General features: G+C 35.6%; 1 protein-coding gene across 1 annotated transcript in view; it reads right to left on the bottom strand.

The window, feature by feature from the left end:
• The window catches only part of CSRNP3 (cysteine and serine rich nuclear protein 3), a 182,405-nt gene extending 166,874 nt beyond the window's left edge, over positions 1 to 15,531 (bottom strand). Inside the window, exon 1 of the mRNA XM_058549164.1 lies at positions 15,487 to 15,531. The gene's annotated coding sequence lies outside the window, so the exon portion shown is untranslated. The remainder of the gene's footprint in view (positions 1 to 15,486) is intronic.
• Positions 15,532 to 17,383: the final 1,852 nt, after the last annotated feature.

The raw sequence follows: 17,383 nt of genomic DNA, 5'->3' as shown, positions 1-17,383 counted from the left end.
ATCTCTATCTCTAGATTGACTAATTATTTTATGATAGTGGAGGCCATCTTAACTGCTAGGTTTCAAATAGGACCAATTCAGATAAAATGTACCAGTTTGTGGTGTTGCTTTGGCAAATAAAATTAACAATAAAAAAGTAAGCTTTTCCTTATCACCCCAAAGGAACACCTCTTTTAGTTTGGTGGAGAAGAGGGAATACATGGATGGTGACCATTATCAAGGATTTACTTATTCATGGGAAAATGGAGGCAAAGAGTTAATAACTATTTTATCCACCATCCTTCCTAACGTTACTTATGCAAGATTTTTAAAAAGTCAAATACACAACCACTACCTGCTACTGTGAGGATTATAGGACTCTGGTTCCGGGTTGACCCTGTTTGAAAGCAAGGCAATCTCCAGCTTGAAAAGTCACTTGGTGACCTAATGTAACCATTATTTGGTTGAAGAGATTTTCTTATCTTCAACTGACTTACGGAGGTTTTAGAAGAACCGCAGAAAAGCTCCTCAGGACTGAGAGCTGTTGATGGATTTTTAAAAAATGTTCATATACCTTAATTTATCAGTTATAGGAAACTGGAAATTTTTCCTTAACTGATATGAAATCAATGTAAATAATTTGTATGAATTTGTTCACATTTATACTTTTAGTTCCTGGTGGCCCTAAAGAATCTTGCACAAAATCATTAGAGGGAGATTGAAGTGTATGATTAGATATCGGAGTAAACACAAAGAAAGAGTGAGAAAAAAAAGTCCCAAAGCATAGCAGACACTTGTTGAGAGAGAGAGAGAGAGAGAGAGATTCATCCTACTTCATGCTTGCCAATCTGATTCCATAATAGTGTGCTCTGGTTGTAGTACTAAAATTGTGAAGTTACAATTATTTCCATGGCAACAGACAGTGAGATCACGCAGGAGAAGCTAAGCTGTGAGAGAGATTAAGATGCTATCCTCATTCAGATGTCTGCAGTTATAGGTGGGAAGGGAGAACAACTGAAGGAGACCAGAGTTACTATGCATGTCCTTGACTGAATCTGCCCCATCCACATAGTCAAGTGAAGGCAATCCTGAACAATATTAGTCACCCTAGAACACCAAATGCTGTTTTGAGTACATGGCTGGGAGAAACTGTTAGCAGACAGAGGAAAGTACAGACAACTTGATTTATATTTCTAAGCACCAAAAAGATTATAACATTTGTTGTGTGTTTGTTAGAAGTCAAAAGTTTCAGAATTCTACTTCAAGATCCTCGAACAAGGTCCTGTGTTTCTTAGGTCAAAAAAAATGGAGCCTTCTTAGGTTTTCTTAATCTATCTAATGGGAATACTGTATTATTACTGATCCTATATCCAATAATTCCTTTTGAGAAGTATATAAAATAACATAATTTTCTTAATACTGCTCCTAATTTGAAAATAGTTACAACTTGCATATCCGTCAAATAGTATAGTCAGAATTAAAATATTCAAAATGACTGTTTAATACCTTTATACAAACCCGGAGACTCAAAACACAAAATAACTAGGTATTTAAGAGTAAGAAAAAAAGGGGCTGGCCCGGTGTTGTAGTGGTTAAGTTCGCATGCTCTGCTTTGGCAGCCCTGGGTTCGTGGGTTCAGATCCCGGGAGCAGACATACACACCGCTCATCAAGCCAAGCTGTGGTGGCATCCCACACACAAAAAAGAGGAAGATTGGCACAGATGTTAGCTCAGGGCCAATCTTCCTCACAAAAAAACAAGAGAGAAGAGAGAGAGTAAGAGAAGAAAATAAGTTATTAATTTTTATGTTAATTTATGATGTAATAAGAAATAACTGAATCAAATAACTGAATCAAGATGGATCACTAAAAGTATGTAAAGACAAAAATATAATTTGCCATTTTGAGGTCAGAACTACTATGAATGTTAGGTATATTGACCTTTCTACAAACGGCAATTATTTTTCTAAAAATAATAGTTTAGAGCTGATATGGATCTCCTCCAAGAACTTAAATATTTGTTATTATTTGGCAAGTTTTACAGAATAAAATATCCACTGGTTGATTTTATGGTTATGTAACTATGACGCCAGAGAGCCCAAATATACTAACTGGTAAACTTCCACAACCATGTATGTATTTTTATGTTCTTTTTACTTCCCCCACTGCCAAGAAACTTCCTATAGAGCTGGGATACGACCACGAGCTTGGGTTGATATCATAGGTCAACTGGAAAAAATTAGAAGAGTGAGAACAGACTGTTCAAGCTAGAGATGAATGCAGGATAAAGGTGAATAAAAGTAAAAGTAGATTGAACAGTTTTGGGAATATGGAGGGAAAGTAGAACATGAGATAAAGTCTGAGAAGGATGGAGGAAAATTCCCAAAGGAGAAATGAACAATTTAGTGACTTTAGAGATCTGAGCATTGAGTTTTATTGAGAATTTCGTTGCAGAAGAACAAGAGAGAGAAAAAATTAGCCGAGTTGTAGGGTCTATGGAGAAGTGCTAGTTCCAAAAATTATGGAGTCTGGGACATCTTCCTTTGGGTTAAAAGAGAAATGAGAAGAATTGCTTTAATCTGAACTTGTGGTGATATCTGGATCCCCCAACTAAAAACACATCTGTTAATTTGAAATTTAAGATCTGAGAGGCTGGAGCTGGAAAAACTTAGGAGAAAAAAGCAATCTGCACTGTTACCACTAATGCACTTTCAGGTATAGGGAAGCAGTGATGTGTACCTCAGTGGGATTAGACGAGGCTAACCATTCAAATCCTGGGGAAATTTAAAAAAGAGAGAGTCCCAGGAACCACCAAGAATTATGGTATGATGAAAAGAGTGAACCCAGTTGCTTGAAAACCTGGTTCCATCATTTCATAAATAGCAGTTCTTCAACGAGTTAATTTCTCTAAGCCAAAGATTTCTCACCTGTAAAATGGGGCAAGTAGTTGCTATTTTATAGTGTTAGAATGTGCACGGTAGCTCCTTTCCTAATAGCCGTTAACTTCTACATCCTCCATTGGTATGTATTATGTGTTCCAGATGCCTTACATTACAGCTAAAACAAAACAAAAGCCCTACTCTAAAATCTTGACTGAGAGTGTAATTTAGCCAGGTTAGTACAAAGTAGAGCTATAAATTAGGAGTGAGGGACCAGACCACCCCGTTTGCACTTTGAGGAACTGAATGAACGGCAACAGCAAAAAAAAAAATGAAGGTAGATGATACAAAGTCTTCTTTTGAGGATGCCCTTGTTTTGATTGATGGGCATGACCACACAGACACTATATGTGCAACTTTGTAAACTATAATTTCTCCACTTATAACATGAGAGTGTTCCTTCTCATTCAAGACTTTTCAAAACCACATGTTTTTGTTTCATTTGATTTTTATATTTTGTGTTTAAGGCTACACAGCATTTCATTGAAAAGCTATGCCATAATATTTAACTAAAACTCTAAAGGGAGATGCTTGGTTTCTTTTTAAGTATTTATTATTATAAATCAAGTAAAATTAGCATTTTCTTTCATATGTCTTTGTGTATATCTCTGATTATATCTTTAGGATGAATTTCTAGAAATAGAAGTACTAAGCTTTCAATACATATTGCCAAATTACCTGGCAGAAAGCTTCTACCAATTTAAGTTTCTTTAATGGTGCATTGGGACATCATTTCACCACATCCTTGCCATTAATATGGCATTGCTATTTTTTAAAATTTCTGTGAGTTTTTCAGATAGTCAATAAAAATAAGAGCTAACACACATATAGTGGTTACTTTGTGCTAGGCATTATTCTAGTTAACATATGTATTAGGCTGGTTCTAAGGTGCCACACATGATTCCCCACATCCTAGTATGCATTACTTGTATAACTCCAGGATTGCAAATATGGTGAGATATCACTCCCATGATTATGTTCACATTATGTAGCAAAGGGATTTTGCATATGTAATTAAAGTCCCAAATCACTGACCTGATACAGAGGTTATCCAGGTGGGCCTGACCGAATAGAGGTCAGAAATTAAAAGTGAGAAGGATTCAATGCAAGAGAGATTCTCTGTGGCTGACTTTGAAGATGGAAAGGGTCCTGTAGCAGCAAGGGATGTGTGCAGCCTCTAGGAGCTGAGAGCAACGCCAGCTGCAGCAAGCAGGAACCACAAGGAACTAAATTCTGCCAACAAGTTTGAGCTTGGAAGTAGATCTTCCCCCACAATGACCGGACAAGAACTCAGCCTAGCTGACACCTTGGTTTCAGCCTTGTGAGACCCTGAGCAAAGAACTTAGCTACACCATGCAAGACTTCTGACCCACACTACTACATGCTAATAAAGGGCATTCTTTTAAGTTGCTAAGTTTGTGGTAATTTGTTACACAGCAATAGAAAACTAATACAACATATATCATCTCATGTAATCTTCATTGCATACATATGAGGTAGGCATTATTGTTAATACCATTTTCAGTTTAAAAACTAAAGCACAAAAAAGTGAGGTGAAGAGGCCAAGATCATCAAGCTAATTAGTCGTAGAGGCAGCATTTGAACCCAGGCATTTTGGCACCTGAAATCATACTTTTTTTAAAAAAATTTTTTGATTGATGTCATAATAGTTTATAACGTTGTGAGATTCCTGTTGTACATTATTATTTGTCAGTCACCATATAAATGCGCCCCTTCACCCCTTGTGCCCACCCCCCAGCTCCCTTCCCCCTGGTAACCACCAAACTGTTCTCTCTGTCCGTGTGTTAGTTTATATTCCACGTATGAGAGAGGTCATACAGTGTTTGTCTTTCTCTGTCTGGCTTATTTCGCTTAACATGATACCATCAAGATCCATCCATGTTGTTGCAAATGGGATGATTTTGTCTTTTTTTATGGCTGAGTAGTATTCCATTGTATGTGTGTGTGTGTGTATGTGTATATATATATATATATATATACATATACACACACACACACACACCACATCTTCCTTATCCACATCTTCTTTATCCAATCATCTGTTGATGGACACTTGGGATGCTTCCACGTCTTGGCTATAGTGAATAATGCTGCAATGAACATAGGGGTGCATAAGCCTCTTTGGATTGTCGATTTCAAGTTCTTTGGATAAATACCCAGAAGTGGGATGGCTGGATCATAAGGTATTTCTATTTTTAATTTTCTGAGGAATCTCCATACTGTTCTCCGTAGAGGCTGCACCAGTTTGCATTCCTACCAGCAGTGAATGAGGGTTCCCTTTTCTCCACATCCTCTCCAACATTTGTTAATTTTGGCTTGGTGATTATAGCCATTCTCACGGGTGTAATGTTATCAACATCTTAGTGTAGTTTTGTGAAATCATACTTTTTTTGTGTGTGTGTGAGGAAGACTAGCTCTGCTAACATCCAATGCCAATCCTCCTCTTTTATCTGAGGAAGACTGGCCCTGAGCTAACATCCGTGCCCATCTTCCTCTACTTTATAAGGGATGCCGCCACAACATAGCTTGACAAGCAGTGTGTTGGTGCGCGCCCAGGATCGGAACCTGCAAACCCCGGGCCACCCGAGTGGAGTGCGTGCACTTAACCACCGAGCCACCGGGCCGGCCCCCTGTGAAATCATACTTTTCCTTGACTGTTCCTTGACTCTTGATGGTATCTTACTGCTTGAAATTGGTTTTCTTTGAATATCTGTGAATTAGAAATTTTTTCCCATGTGCTTTCTTTTGATTCTTAATGGGTTTCCTTTTTAGTGTGTATGTGTTTAAGTTACTTAACATTCTTTTTCCCAGTACAGTATAGATAAATGTTGTGTTTAGAGACATTTTATTATAGTTATAAAGAGCACACTTTGATTTCTGATTTTTAGTACTTTTACACTACCTTTGCATAAGAAATAGGTCATGAACCCTCTTTATATCCAGGTGCCTTCATAGAGTTTAAATGAGAATTCTTTGGGATTTCTTCATACTGTCCATGGTGTTCTATGTTTTTTTCTTTGTTAATAAATTGCTTTTCTTTTAAATAAATAGATCATGGAACAACAAAAGACCCCGAATAGCCAAAGGAATCCTGAGATAAAAGAACAAAGCTGGTGGTATCTCACCCCCTGATTTCAAAATATACTACAAATCTATAGTAACCAAAACAGCATAGTACTGGCACAAAAACAGACACACAGATCAATGGAATAGAATCGAGAGCCCAGAAATAAACCCACACATCTATGGACAGCTAAACTTCAACAAAGGAGCCAAGAACATACAATGGAGAAAGAAAAGTCTCTTCAACAAACAGTATTGGGAAAACTGGATAGCCACATGCAAAAAAAAATGAAAGCAGACCATTATCTTACACCATACACAAAAATTAACTCAAAATGGATTAAAGACTTGAATGTAAGACCTGAAACTATGAAACTTCTAGAAGAAAACTTAGGCAGTACGCTCTTTGACATTGGTCTTAGCAACATATTTTCAAGTACCGTGTCTGACCAGGCAGGAGAAACAATAGAAAAAACAAACAAATGGCACTACATCAAACTAAAAATTTTCCACACAGCAAAGGAAACCATCAACAAAATGAAAAGGCAATCTAACAATTGGGAGAAGATATTTGAAAACTATATATCTGATAGGGGTTAATCTCCAAAATATATAAAGAACTCATACATCTCAAGAACAAAAAAACTAACAACCCAATTAAAAAATGGGCAAAAGACCTGAACAGACATTTCTCCAAAGAAGATATACAGATGGCCAACAGACACATGAAAAGATGTTCAACATCATTAACTATCAGGGAAATGCAAATCAAAACTACAACGAGGTATCACCTCACGCCCGTCAGAATGGCTACAATTAACAAGACAGGAAACAAGTGTTGGAGAGGATGTGGAGAGAAGGGAACTCTCCTACACTGCTGTTGGGAGTGCAAACTGGTGCAGCCACTATGGAAAACAGTATGGAGATTCCTCAAAAAATTGAGGATAGAATTACCATATGAACCAGCTAGTCCACTGCTGGGTATTTATCCAAAGAACTTGAAAACACCAATGCGTAAAGATACATGCACCCCTGTGTTCATTGCAGCGTTATTCACAATAGTCAAGACTTGGAAGCAACCTAAGTGCCCATCAAGGGACGAATGGATGAAGAAAATGTGGTATATATACACAATAGAATACTACTCAGCCATAAGAAACGATGAAATCCAGCCATTTGTGACAACATGGATGGACATTGAGGGTATCATGCTAAGTGAAATAAGTCAGAGGAAGAAGGTCAAATACTGTATGATCTCACTCATAAGTAGAAGATAAAAACAACAACAAACAAACACATAGAGACAGAGATTGGATTGGTGGTTACCAGAGGGGAAGTGGGGAGGGAGGAAGCGAAAGGGCTGACTGGGGACATGTGTGTGGTGATGGATTGTAATTAGCATTTGGGTGGTGAACATGATGTGATCTATGCAGAAATAGAAGTATAATGATGTAAACTGAAATTTATACAATGTTATAAACTAATGTTACTTCGATAATAAGTAAATAAATAAATAAACCATAATAATGTTGCTGAGTCCTTATTTGGTGCTAGAAACTAAATTCTGTGACTATATTATCTCATTTCCACTTATAATGACTCTGAATTAAGCAGTATTATTCCCTTTTTATCATTGAGCAACATGAAGCTTAGAATGTAAGTAACTTATGTATTTTGAGTGTAAGGCTCCTTTGATAGCAAATATTTTGAAATATAAGTATACATGCTGCTTTGTAGAAGTTTAAACGCAAAACATGGAAAAAGAAAGACAGGAAATAAAATGTGAATACATTACTCTTATGAAGAATGAATATGTAATTGAGTAATCTCAGAAATGTTTTTATATTGGAAAATTGGAACTACTTTTATATTTAAAAAATTATGAGAACATATGGCATATTTTAGCCTTTAAGTTAGAGATTCTTTAAGAGGTAATAGGTATACATCTGTCTTAAAAATGGTTAGTGTAGCATACACCAAACTTGGTCCACAAGATTTCAATGGGTGATGTTTTGTGTTGGAAAGGGGGTCTGTGATCAAATAAATATGGAAAATTCTTAATACTATATACCCTTTGTGGAGAGTCTCACTGTGTATTACCATAATAAAGGCTCTACAGGAATGGATATTGTTTAAATTTTGTCCAGATTCTTCCAAACTTATTTAACCATAGAATATTTTTTTCATGCAACATTCAATAACTTTTTTCAGAACTAATGTCCCAATTTGGAAAATGCTTCACCAATTTGATATTTTGAAGATCCTTCCGTTGTTATTCATTAATGATTCTGGGATTTGTTTTCACAATTATAAAAACATAGATAGATAGAAAAACATCATCTCATACAATACTAACTTAACCAGTTGATGTCCAATGATTTAATTGCAGTTAATATGGAAAAATTAAAAACTAGCCAATCAAGAGGAAATTCCTGGTTCATTTTAATCTTCCAATGAGTAATAATACTTAAGAAACCATTGAAAACCCTGAGTATTATTTTGGTCCTTCCATTCTTGGCTTATAAAAAGAAAAGGATGACTAACAACAACAACTAAAATTGCACACAATTTCTTATTTCCCAAATTCTGTGGTGAAAAGTGTTCTACATAGATCCATCAATCTTCACAATATCACCCAGGTTGATAACTGAATTTTAGAGAAAGGGAAACAGAGGCTCCGATAGCTTAAGTAACTTGCCCAAATTTACAGAGGCAGGCAGATGGCATGTCTGGGAGCTGAACTACAGTCTGTCTGCCTGTAAAGTCCATTATGCATTCCATCAATTATTGTGCTGTACTACCTGAAGATTTAATAGGCAAGCCAAAGTTACAATGCCTCATTAGCTCAGGGTATGCATTTCTAGAAACAGGCATGCTGACTGGCTGACTGAATCGTCCATTTAAGGGATATATATATATAATTACCACAGCACAGTCCCCATATAAATGAGCACATTTTTGGTATATAGCAATCATTCTTTCTCTTCAGACTCTCAGACATCACATTAGGGCGTGGCATTTTTTCTTTTTGGTCAGTTCTACCTGGCTCTGCTAGACTCTGGAACTTCCACCAGTCCCATGTTATCTGCTTACCTTTACCTTGAGACACACTAAACCCCAGCAAAATGGGTATATTAACTCTCAGCATGCAACACTGGTTTCTTTGTAGCTGATTCAGCATTGTCACTGGCCAAGCATTATGGCTTTGTTCACCAGAACATGATATAAATGGCAGAAAGTGGGCCCAGAGCAGAAGAAAAATCTTGATGAACAATTTTAACTTCAATCAAATGTCGCCAAATAATTTTAACTCAAGAGAGTGGGGATTCATTGAATAATAGTATATGTATGAGGACATTCAGAGACTGGCAAAAAACATATTACTTACATATTACAAAAAACATATTTTCTTACACAAACGTTATTTAACGTTTATATTACATGTTAGTATAAAATTATAATTAATTACATTAATTCATAGTTAATCCATTGATTTAATATATGATGATCTGTGTGTATGTGTATCAGAAACAGAAAAGTAGTATAATGAAAAAGCACAGTACAGGGAGTCATGAAATGGGGAAGGTATTCAGATGAAATCCCCTGTTAAACTAGGAGAGCTCAAATGGAGTTTGTACAATAAAAAGTCTGCAATACAAAATTTTTGCATGGCTTAATGACATTTATGTGACGTGGATGTTGTCATATTGAAGAGCATTAACAGAGAAGCACATGAAAGGAAGGGACTGTCTTAGAATGTAATGAGTGTCTGTCATTGGGAGGGTACAAGAAAAGGGCAAGATGACTATCTGACAAGATTATTTACTTATTTATCCAGTCAGCAAAACAATTTTCCAGCATATAATATGTATCAGGCATTATATACGGTGTTGTTATTACAGAACAAAGGAAATCCTCTGCCACCGAGAATTATAATTGAGATAGTGGAATAAAAGATTATAGAGAGGTCAAAGAAGTGACTATAATGACCCACACCAAGAAGCCAGAGCAAGGTGCACAGGACAGGCCTGATGTAGCCCTGAGGCTGCTCTCGTTGGCTCTGCCCATAAGTTGTGTGAAGAGCTCTCAATATGGAAGGTTATAATGGAGTACCCAAGCTCAGAGTTTCCCATCTGACCCTCAACCCAAGGGCACTTCAGTGGGCAGCATGGGAGAGTCTACTTGAGGCCCCTCGCTGATTTAGATGTCACAGAGGCCAAATAATCTAAAATTTTAAGTATAAGTTTTATGACCTACAAGAAAGGAATTCTGAGAAAGTAAAGCAAGAATTTTCTAATAACTTTTCAAAACCTTTCCCAGAATCTTTCTGCCTTAATATGCTGACAGCATCACAACCAGTATTAGCTAGGTAATGATTGATGACAAATATTGATTTTCCATGGCTAGCCTAACCTGGGATAGAAAAGGAAATGAAAATCTTTGTAAATACATTCAGGAGTCCTGTTTAGGAAATTATTTGCTACATTTGTTAAACAATACTCACAACATGACAGCAACTAACCGTATCAACACTTACTAGAAAATAAAACTAAAATGCATTTTTGGCCCTGGCAGCAAACTCACAAAAATTCAAGGAGACTATGACAGTCAGTCAAAGCAATCAGGCTCACAGGATGCCAAGAGCAGGTCTAAAGTGGAGAGTTCTGTGCAACTCTAAAATTCCTGGGTTGTTATGCATTGGGGAACACCTGGCCATGCCATGCTTTTTCACCTTCTTCCAAAGGTCTCCTAAACTCTGCCTTTCTTTCATGCAGTATTTAACACATTATATCCAATATTTAATACAAACACATAGTGTATGGCTGTTGTTATTTTGCATAAGCAAATGCTCAGTTTCCCACTAAAAAAGTTATTGTGAGAATCCCTCTCTGAGCCTTACTTTCTTCATAGGTAAAATGAGCAATCCAGGAAGGCATTAGCTCTATAGGCCAGTCCTATGATTCTAGGGTAATGGAAGACTAAATATTCAAAGGGAATACATGAGAATCAAATGAGTCTTTGCCAAAGGACTTTATGGTCCTTTGTTTAAAGATATAAATTTGCATAAGAACTACTTTTACCTGATGGTTGGTGGGTTTTTTTTAAATAATATTGTTTCAGATATGCATGTGAGTCAGGAGAAATACAGAAATATGTTTGTGCACCACCCTTTGTTGTTGTATTGAAAAATAACATGTTGAGCTCTTATATAACTGAATTACAAAGACTCCTTGGAAATAAATCACATGGCTACTATCTACCTTTTGCCACAAGACCAAAAGGAATGGCAAAGTTGGTCTAGTGTCAAGCGTTTTTCTTGTTAAAGTGTGATCCTTTGAATTAGCAGTGACATTTATAAAGGCCGTCGTAATCTTGAATTAAATTCTTGAAAAGTTGTATTGAGTCTGTATTCTCAGAGTATGCACATTCAACAGTTTTCAGGTCAAACTATTTAGTCTATTATAACAACAAAGACCTAAACAATTGACTAAGAAATGGAACAATCTGCCCAACTGATTCACCGAGATATGTGAAACATCCAAATGTGCTCATTAGCTTGATAATCAAATCCTGCCCTTGCTCCTTGATTTACAAAGCGGTAATTAAAGAGTAATAATGCTGCTTTGGAACAACACCCTTTCTATACCTATATAAGCCCTATACTATACTATCAGGTATTAAATATATACTAAGTCAAAAACAGCTTCTGTTCAATAATATTTTTGAGTTATGGCCCACCACAGTACCAAAGTTCACGCAATTTTTCATTTACTTGAATTATCATAGCACAATTTGAACATTGTGAAACCTGACCCAAGCTTTCTTGCCCTGGTATAATTTCCATTTTTTTAAAATCCCACCCTTCCATTTCCAGTAATCTATTACTATATTTCAGTAATAGATTACAAAGGTAAGGAAATGGAGGGGTTCTAACGTGGGGTTATTTGCCAAATTAGTATATTTCCATTATAGATATAAATTTGTCTATCTATATTATAGGGGAAGCTATTAACGTTTCATTTTGCTGAATACGTTTCGTGAGACTTAAGAGACCCATGTAAACTGAGAGATGAATCTGGCAACCTACTTTCAGAAAATAAAGAAGCATGAACCAGTAAAGAGACACTAACAAACTTTAAAAATTATCTGTAGTTGAGAGTAAGCCTATGCAATGCATTATTTTCAGGAACTTGAAATATACTTGATAATTTTGATTTTGCCTGACATAAAGATTGTTTGCACAGGTCGTGTAATCCACTTACTAGTCTATCTGATCTGTTAGCGTGCTCTTTAATGTCATCTGGGAAGTGCTGCCACTGAAGTGCTTTGCTCATGTTAATTGATAAAAACTAAATACTTCCTATTATCCTAACTCTTACTGAAAAATAACATACTGACATACCACATTAATTTAACTTTAAATAATGTATTGGCTAGATATTAAATATATTAAAACATGTTTTAAGCATGTGGTATTTTATTTGCTACATTGCTAACAATAAATCTAATAGACTAAGGTTAATATTATGAAAATAAAGTGTTATATCTCAGAACATTAAAATGAGTGGTAGAAGAGAAAATAGAGTTGCAAGTCTCATCCAAATTGTAATAAAATAGGAAAAGTGTAACAGCCTTATGATGATTTTCCCTCTCGCCAAATAGCCGAGAGAAAAAATCTTATAATGAAAATGTTTTAATTTAAGAAACTGCCTAGGGTAAAATATGATGACAGTTGTGATTTTTATTTCTTATAAAGAAAAACCACATAAAATGAATTTTTATTTCCAAAAAAAGCAAAAGGCTTCAGATGAAACAAAAAGTATATATGTGTCTTTACAATCATTTCTATTAAATTTCAAATATATTATCTTAATAACATTAAAAACAAACAGTTTTTAGGTTGTTGCAACATGTAATTTTTTCTATACGAAATAGATTACAAAGGTAAGGAAATGACTGCATTAATGAAAGTCTGGACATTAAGTTAAAAAATTTTTAATTTAATACATCAAAATATGTATTTAATCCTCCTCACTATCTATAGCCTGAACATATATCTCAAGCTTTTCTTTTTATTGTTAAAATGATTGATACTTTAAAAAATGTTTCTTTATTTTCTCATTCAGTATCCTACTAAACACGAAAAATATAAAGAGAAAAAGTAAAGAAAATATTGTGCAAAAGGAGACAAAGTCGTACATGGTGGGCTCTGTTAAAAACCTACATTTGAATCTTAGTGTTTGCACTAACGGAAAAACAAACGGTCTTGCTTTGCCATCTCTCCCAGAGCAGCCTTACATGGTTTCCATTTGCCTTCTTTCATCCTTCACTTGGACAGGAACCTCTTAACTGTTTTCTTTCATGCTTTTTTCCTCCTCTTGCCTCCACTCCAGCACACACATGCACACATACACACTCTCTCTCTCTCTCTCTCTCTCTCTCTCTCCCCTGTAGTCTCTGCAGTAAAATCTACCATAGTTATCTCATAGAGAAGTCTCATGCAGACGTCTGCCAGTGGATGATAGGAAACGCTGATTGAGAAAGGGTTTATCTGCTTTTCACCCAAAATATATGAATCATTAAGGAAATTATAAAAAGCAGCAACAATATACTCTGGTTTTACTCAGAACCTTTCCCTTAGCAATTATTAAAAGGATGATATTTTTAGCCAAAGAAAGCAAAATGCATCCGCAGCAGCTGGTTTCCAAGGAAACAGAATAATTTAAAACCATGTGGAACTCTGCTCTCTAATTTTCATCAATTCTCCTTCATTCCTGGAGGTAGCTTTACTTGGAATTTATAATTTCCAAAAAAATATAACTGCTTGGACTTATTTTCTCTAACATATTTCAGGAGGTGAATATCTGGTTTTATATATCACTTTAAATTCCAGTCTAGGGGGTGGATTAATTTCTACCATCATTTTGTTTTAAAAACCAAATCAAAAGAATTCATCAATAATTACAAAAATGGCAAGATTTCAGTATCATATAATGATTTTTGAAATCCAGAAATAGTTAAAAATAAACCATGCAAGAGTATTCACTTGGGTCAATATGACACATGTGTAAACATATTATTAGCTATATTTAGTACATTTAGGAAATTTAAGATAGTTCTCCACTCATTTAGATAATCTTTACCCAATATTCAGTAGTTTTTCTCCCCCTCTTTAATTTTGCAAGACCTGTAATGTTTTCGTCTGCTATTCAAAGACAAAACCCATTCCCAAACAAAAACAAAAATAAAAAGCAAAAGCAAGTCCAAAAAAAGCCTTAGAAATGATACATGTTCATTCCTGTTAGTTTGTGATTCACTCAAAAGAAGTATTTTAAAAATATATGAACACATCATTTAATCATTGAAAGACTTTTATTTTATTATTATAATCAACAAGTATTAATTGATTGCCAATGTGCTCAAATCATTAATAATCTTTCTAAAAAGAAGTTCATTTTTAATGAGGTTCCCCCATCCTTAGTTGACCTATATTTATGAATTAAAATAACTATAATATTAAATGACTTGGAGTAAAATTATTTTTCATGTCTTTACTGTAAGTGTGTCATTTATTCTACATATTTAGAACTCTCCCATATTTTCCCTCAGGAAAAATAAAAGACAATATTAAGAGACATAAGCAACTCGGAAAGTAAATCTTAACTTTCGAGCTGTTAAAAAAATATATATTTCCCTAGGAATATTACGAGCAATACAAATGCTGTGACGAAATTCTTATCTAGATATATTTGGTTGATAAATAAAACTACCAAATGAAACTTGCCTATTAAGAGGCTATTTTTTACAGCAATGTTTAATCTCTCACAAATATGTTTCTGAGCTTTAAAAATCAAAACGGCCCCATGCATTTTGGTAAATATAGACAGTTTAACTACCATATAAGCTTACAATATACTAAATAAAATGACATAACTACTCAGTAGCATGAGATTTATCAAGAGCAGTAAGTTAAATAGAAGGGCTTAAATGCACATGAATCATTCATTCTAAATTAGCGCTGAGTCTACAATCTCCAAAAATTATTTTCCTAAACCATTTACTGTATTGTAAATATTAGAAGACACCACAGGAAATTTTATACTGTGTATTCAGAGAAAGCTCCATTTCCTCAGGACCTGTGGAATTTACCGAGCTCTCTTCATCCTTCCTTTGATTCCCAATAACATAAGCTTGAACAAAAACAAAAAAAGACACATGATGACTCATTTTATCTATTAATTTTGCTTCAATAACACTTGCTGAGAAAGTTTTCCAGGATAAGACATGCCTCTGGTGTTTTTATCAGCTAAGGATTTTGCAGAGAGAAAGAACAGCTCATTGCAAATCTTCTTCAATAATGAAAGTGACACGCTTTCGGGAAATGACTTCAAAATAATTTTCATATCCTAAAATTGTCTCACTAGGAATTGAGAAGTATTCTCTTTTGAAGAAAAATAATTTTTTTTCTTCTTTTTTGCTCTTACCTGTAAATATGGTTTCTGTACTTCGGCTCCGTCAGAGCAGACTGAAGCGTTCACTCCTCCCTCGTCTATCCATCAGCCTGCAGCCGACCAATCAGAAAAGCCAGATCGTGGCATTCTCCGGCTCATGCTCCCTGCTCTGTTTCCATCCCTTGTTCCCTCCCACCCCCACTCTTTCAGAGGACAAATCCTTGCAGCCGGGAGAGAGGAAGGGTGTGGAGAAAAGGAATATGGAGAGGAAAGAAATAAAGAGATGAAAGATATTTCAAAGAATAGCTCCAAATGATGAAAAGCTTCTACAAGTGAACTCAGCCGAAGCAAAATGTCTTGCTTTGGATTTATAAAAACAGGGTTAATTCCTCACGCACCTAAAATTAAAGCAAAACAGTCATGGTAAAACCTAGGTAAATTGCCTATTTTTTCAGATCCCACTGATTTTTCTCAGTGAAAAAAAATTTATCTCCTCATTGTACATTTTGATGTGTAGATGGAGGAGGTTGAGACTGAACATCAAGATAACGTTATGCATATTCAGTTTGCAAAGAGATAAAATTAAAATGAATCAAGACCCTTTACATTGAGGTATCATACTCTGCGTTTCAACCTCTGTTTGGCACTATTTCCATTTAAAACCAATTTCAGAGCCTAATCACTATGAAAAAGATATTTCATTCTGAGTAGAATATTCAAATATTTCAAAGCTATGTGGTTTGCATTACTTCAGATTCTTTAAATGTCGACATCAATTTGCCTGTGTGAATAATGGAGCTTGTTAAAGATTAAAAAGGGATCAGCCACTTGGTTGCCAGGTCTCACAGTGACTAATTGAACTCCAATTTTATTCTAATAACCTTGGGCAAAATCATTTCGCTTCTGAACTAAGGGGCATAATATGTATAAGAGGACAATCTAGGAAAACATCAAGTTAGAATTCTTTAAGGCAGCAAAGCAAATTTGTCCACAGCTTAAAGGAAGTTAGGTTGAGACTAACAAAGAATTCAAACTATAAGTGACTCTGTGGCAAAGAGTGCTATTAATTGACCTTCTGCTGGTGGAGGTCGTCTGAAAAAGTTTCCTTAGGAGACGTAAATTAAACAATGGGTATTATTTCCACCTAGAGCTATGTACAATCTACCTGAGATATTTATAGGCTTTGCTATAAAATTTCTTAAATCAGTAAGGTGTCCTCATGGAAATAAGAACAAAAGGAGAAAAAAGAGAGAAGTAGCAAGAAAGTATTCTTTATCTCTAAGAGTAACTGGCATAGGGCAAATCATTGGTAGTCCCGGAATAACTGTACAGAAAAGGTTTAGGGGTGTCAATCTCGTCAGGAGGGGAGTGGCTGGTAACTTGACCTGAAACTGACTTTAGATAAAAGTGCACTGATTTAACTTAGTTTGCACGGTTATTTGGAGTAGCTTTGGGAGGCTCTGCTAGAGATAAGTGAAAAGCTAAACTGTCCCTCATTCCCATCTTACTGCTAGGAAGAGCTGGAAGAATCCCTAGAACACCATTTCTTAAAATGGGGGTTGGGAGCTGTCTGCATCAGAATCATTGACAGGAGGCAGGCATTTGTTAAAAATGCAGATCTACGGGCCTTGCTCCTGACGTAAGGAATCAACGGTTGAGGAGTTGTGACTCAGCATTTTACCAAGCTCTGCCAGGTGATTTTAATGCCAATTGTGTATAGGTCAGTGACTCAGTAGGCAAGTGTTCCTTGGACACAAACTCTAACCAGATTTCTTCTGGTTGGATTATGGCACCGTTATCTCAGATAGAGAAAGAAAAAGAGGTTTGGGGGGAAAAACAACAAATTCAGTTTGGACATGTGGAATTTTTTGATATCCAGATTGAAATGTTAAGTAGTCAGCTGAAATCATGTATACGTATAGGGTGTAAG

The sequence above is a fragment of the Diceros bicornis genome, chromosome 10, assembly GCF_020826845.1.
Source record: "Diceros bicornis minor isolate mBicDic1 chromosome 10, mDicBic1.mat.cur, whole genome shotgun sequence".
NCBI classification, from domain to species: domain Eukaryota; kingdom Metazoa; phylum Chordata; class Mammalia; order Perissodactyla; family Rhinocerotidae; genus Diceros; species Diceros bicornis.
This window is presented reverse-complemented; position numbering and strand designations above follow the sequence as displayed.